Source organism: Cryptotermes secundus, unplaced genomic scaffold (genome assembly GCF_002891405.2).
Source record: "Cryptotermes secundus unplaced genomic scaffold, Csec_1.0 scaffold1362, whole genome shotgun sequence".
Taxonomy (NCBI): Eukaryota; Metazoa; Arthropoda; class Insecta; order Blattodea; family Kalotermitidae; genus Cryptotermes; species Cryptotermes secundus.
In genome coordinates, this window is record NW_019743672.1 from 2,379 (window position 1) to 7,754 (window position 5,376).

At 40.2% G+C, this 5,376-nt stretch overlaps 1 long non-coding RNA gene across 2 annotated transcripts in view; it reads right to left on the reverse strand.

The window, feature by feature from the left end:
• Positions 1-2,823: 2,823 nt before the first annotated feature.
• The window catches only part of LOC111874263, a 12,460-nt gene continuing 9,907 nt past the window's right edge, over positions 2,824-5,376 (reverse strand). Inside the window, exons 1-3 of one of the 2 annotated variants that reach the window (XR_004514080.1) lie at positions 4,459-4,662; positions 4,055-4,201; positions 2,824-2,857 (exon numbers count right to left, since the gene is read on the reverse strand). This is a non-coding gene — a long non-coding RNA (uncharacterized LOC111874263). Of the gene's footprint in view, positions 2,858-4,054; positions 4,202-4,458; positions 4,663-5,376 lie in introns of those variants that run through there. The other variant, XR_004514081.1, reaches the window with a different exon arrangement.

Below are 5,376 nucleotides of genomic sequence, written 5' to 3' on the forward strand. Positions count from 1 at the left end.
ACAATTCTATCCGGAGTACCCCAAGGCAGTGTCTTAGGACCCATATTATACTTGATATATACAGCTGACCTACCCACCGAACAGAACGTGCTAACAGCAACATTCGCCGATAATACTGCCATATTGGCCTCACACGAAAACCCGCAAACGGGGTCCCAGATCCTTCAAACCAACTTGGACAAAATTCAACAGTGGCTTATTAAATGGAGAATAAAACCCAACGAAGCAAAATCAGTACATGTTGCATTCAACACCAGGAAAGAGACCTGCCCACCTGTCCATCTGAACAACCACCACCTCTCCCACGCAGAAGAAGCTAAATATCTTGGGATGCATCTTGACAGAAGGCTGACTTGGCACAAACATGTTTACACTAAAAGGAAACTACTAGGCCTAATACTCACCAAACTATACTGGTTAATAGGAAGAACCTCCAAGCTGACACTTGACAACAAACTACTCGTTTACACTAAAGCCCATCTGGATGTATGGAATCCAACTGTGGGGAACGAGCTCAAACTCAAACATCGAAATACTAGAACGCTACCAGTCAAAGGTACTACGCATGATAACCAATGCCCCCCGTATGTGCCCAACAATGTCATCCGGAATGACCTTGGTATGATACAGTCAAAGAAGAAATAAAACAACTTAGTGTTAAATATAGTAACAGACTTAACAAGCATCCAAACGCACTAGCAACAGACCTCATGAGCCAGCCTATTCTGAACAGAAGACTTAAATGCTTCGCACCAAATGATCCGCTGGGCAGATTCTAGGCATTATATTTAGTATATAAGCTAGATTAAGGTTATAGATGTAAGTTAGATGTAAGTTCTACTCCTGCAAACACAAGTAATCTATTGATTATTATACGAAAGGTGTCTACTAATGAGTAGCCTCCTACAAGCCAATATTATATGATTCCACCGTTTGCTTATTGTAACTTTTACAGATTGCAAAAAATGGGAGACAAAAAAAAAGAAGAAACAGAACTCAACACGTAAAAGTAACACACACAGAAGGCAATCGTATGAAAGAATATTTGTCAAGTAGCCTCCAAGTGAGATACGCAGTCCCCCGGGGATCGGTCTGTAGCCGTACCACTGACACCACCATCTTGATTTGTAATCAATATTTCTTTTCAGAGAAATTAAGCATAGGATGTAGCAAGAACATTCAAGGGTGACTTAGCCCGATTCTTGGTTTCAAGAATAGGGCCTGCTTCACTGCTACAAAGACCAGACAGGAAGCACCCCGCAGAGTTTTCCTGGAAATTCTGTTAGAAAGTTGACCGGCGGGATCCTTTGGTAAAGTTACACTTGACAGGTTTTGAACCCCGTAAGTCAAAAGTGGGAAGGCCAGCAACCCACGCTACTGGTATAATTTTTCAAGCAGCTGTCAAAAACGACGTTAGGACTTTAAGGTCCAAAGTCCCAAATTAAAGTTATGTGATTGGAGCAGTGAGAATTATGGTTAACGCCCTAAATTCGAATTGTTCCACTCAGCAGAAATTAGGGTAGTAACTTGGAGGCGGAGCTGAAGCCGCGAAGATTTCTTGCTTCGAAGCAGGGTCAGTCTGCAAGAGGAGTCTCTGAACAACCCTCCAAGTGTACAGCCAAAAAACTAGCGTCACTGGCAGTTTGGTTAAAAAAAAAAATCAAAGTTAAAACAAAATTATGTTTAAGTGTTTGCAGGAACAATCTCTGGATAATTCTTCTAAATTTAACATGAAATTTTCTTTGTGCTAAAAGTATAAGTGAAAGTGCAATTCTAGGGGTTGTGCTAAAAGAAACAGCCGCTAACTAACTAGCCAGGGATCTGGTCGCCAACGTTGGAGAGATTTCCAGGTGTTTTAAGGAAGTGCAACAAGTGCTGTTACATGTACGTGTATAGCAAGATCGGCTAATTAAACAGTGTGTGTTAGTGCCTACCTAAAACACTCTTCTCTTTCCTGCTGACGCGAGGCCCGTATTCACCCTGAGACCGAATCTCATCGCTCCAGTGAGAACGCGGTACCTAGCACCTGTAGTTTCCAGTTCATCCCCCCTTTTCCCCGAAATGTAAGCCGTTACAGTAAGCTTACTGGCGCCCAGCACTCCGATAACCCATACCCCGCAAACTATTATCCACCTGAACAACAAAAAGGGAAACAGAACTGGATAGGAAGGACGCAGCAGCAACCTGCCAACTCGAAGTAACCACAGGTGAGAGGGAACGGCTAGAGGAGCAGATGCAACCAGCAACAAAAGGGCTCTTCAGAGGACTGCCGGAGAAGGATGGTTAGAGGTCCTTGGCCCATTACTCTTCACCTTGTATATAAACGATATCCCACATCTAACACAAGGCAGATCAATTATGTATGCTGATGACACATCAATACTGAATGTAGGACAAGATATGAATGAGCTTCAAAACAAGACTTCAAATAATATAGGAGTGATAGAGCAATACTTTGAGACAAATAATTTATTTATAAATCCATCTAAAACTCACTGTCAACAGTGAAAACAACACAGCAAGCCACAAGCAAACCCTGGATGACATCAATAACCTCCTCATCAAGATAGACAGGTGGCACAAAATCTGCCCCATACAAGAAGGACGATGGGAGTATGGACACAAACCTCCATGGTTTAAAAAATTTTAACTAGTGACAATAAAGGTTCTTTAAATTAACATCTAGAAACTTTTAAAAACTTTACAATACCAGGAAGCTGCTGTGATTTTGAAATGTTCGACTTTATGCGTACTGTGCATTATAGGATATAAGTGTATGTATTTTAAATCAAAACACCTATTGTGATGGTAGTTTCCAGTTCGTAATGATGTTCCCTCTGAAGATGGTCAGTAATGGCTGAAACATGTAAGGGAAATAAGTTTTCATGTAGTAAAAACTTATACGTCACATTGGACAGAGTGGTTTGTATTTATAATCTAAAAATCATAATAAAGAACAGGGAAATATCAAATGTAAAATTTCCTGGGAGTAGTAATAGATAGTACCTTGAGCTGGGAATTACATATTGAAAAAACCTGCAGCAGAATTAGCCATAACCTGTTCATAATTAACAGGCTATCTAAAATACTCGATTTAAATGTAAGAAGAATGTTGTATTACGGTTCGATCTATCCTCATCTATCTTATGGAATAATAGTATGGGAACATAGTGCTAAGACCCTCACCAGAAGAATTTTTGTACTCCAAAAGAGGGCAGTAAGATACACTGCAGGGCTAAAACATCTGGGATTGTGCACGGATAACTTTAGAAATCTAAAGATACTAACAATATACTCGCTATATATACAAGAAACAATCCTATATGTAAAAAAAAAAGTGTAACTGCACAGTGAATGAACAAATACATACATACGTACTGTACAGGCTACATGTTTCACTAATAGGGCACAAATAATAATACTACTTCTACAAGTAGTACCAGTGGATTAAAGGGAAATTTGTTTACATGGTATGAATACTATGCCACAGAAGCCCACACCAACATAACATTTATTTTCCTACAATAACAGCATGGTAGAGACAAAACTTGCCACTCTGGGTTCATTATTCACATCACTGTGCATTCGGGCAGGGAAGGGCCTGGTTCAGTTACCTGAGGTCATAACAACTTGGGCATAATATCAATGACCAAGACACTGCAGGCTCATGCTGTCAGAAACATTTTGCACACATCCAACTCTTCAAAATTCCCAAGGACCTAAAACTTACAAAACTCTATACTTCACAGTGCTTAATAATGTATATTAGCTGAAAGACTTGTCCTATATCGTTGTATCATGATCTACAGGATTAATAAAAGAATGAATGAATGGTCTTCCTGAAAACTGGCTTGGTTTACATCTGGTAACACTGGAGGTGTAGGGAACTGCACATAATCTTGGGGTTAAATTACCACTCTTCCACACACTGCCCTGGTTTCCTGAGAGATGAACACATGGTTTTGACAGTACTCTCTTTTTTTCCTTCTAAATACGTAATTTACCACATTCAGTCTCCAGTCATGTACAACACAAGTGGTTATTCCATTCTTACCTGCAGATCATGGTGCCAGCACATAAATGGAACTCACATATTCAGACCCATAATGTTATCTGGGAGGGTGTGGATTCTCCTGAACAGTAGGTGCATACCACATACGTGGTATCCACCATACAAATCCACTACTCCCTCCTGCACCCACTGAAACACACATTGTGCACACCATTAAAGATTTGACAGGAACTTATTAAAGATGAGCAGATGGTTAGTAATAATTGGGCCATGCTCCTCACTAAGCACACATTCTACTTGCCTCCAAGCTGCCTCCAATAAGCAGATTAGGCGTCCGTCCATTTCGGTGCCTATAACTATAAATTCCCTATAATCAACAAGCAGCCCAACGTTCCAATATCTTGTAATAACAAGTAACCTGTATCATATAACAGATCCCATCTTACCTCTCTATTATATGTCGCTATCATCTACAGCTACATTCTTCACTTAAAGGAGCAGGTAATGTCACTCTGCACCCGAGGCGTTCTCTTCAGTTGAAGCATCGCCTCACTGCACATTATGACACAGCTCGGTTAGATTAACTGGTTCATCATATCACTATGTATCCAAGAGCGATTCTATGTTTCAAGATATCTCACATATCTAAGTATTTCAAATACTTATAAACCTTCACATTCCCAAAAACCTCCAAACTCCCACACTTTATACAAAATCCCCACATTCAAAACATGTCAGAGAGTGATGTTATAGTGGTATATACTGGTAGTAAAAACAGTGCAAAAGAAGGCCTAAGTAATATAATTAACTTTGTAAGGAGGAACAGTCATACCAACATCATGGTTATGGAGGTACTACACAGACATGATTTAGTGGACTGGTCATCTGTTAACAAAGAGGTTAAGTCATTCAATAGACATCTAGCCAAAAGGCTGAAATTGTATAAACATGTATCATTTATAAGAGTAAACCTGAATAGGCAGCACTTCACAACACATGGTCTGCACACAAATAGCAAAGAAAAAAGGGAAGTGTGTCAGCAGGTAGCAGAATTGATTAAACAGAAGCTTGGAGCAGTAGTTAATGCTATCCCATTAAAATACAAAGAAGACACTGTCCATGATGAGGTTGCAGTAAACCATGTAGGAAAAGAGGAGAAGACATCAGCAGACCCATCTCCCAACAATATGGCAGAATTGGTTCAACAAAAGCTCGGAGCAGTAGTATATGCTCTCCCATTAAAGTACAAAGAAGACACTGTCCACGATGAGGCTGCAGTAAACCATGGGAAAGAAGAGGAGAGGACTTCAGCAGACCATCTCCCAACTGTATGGCACCATCTACAGGAGCACTCCCATTAAAGT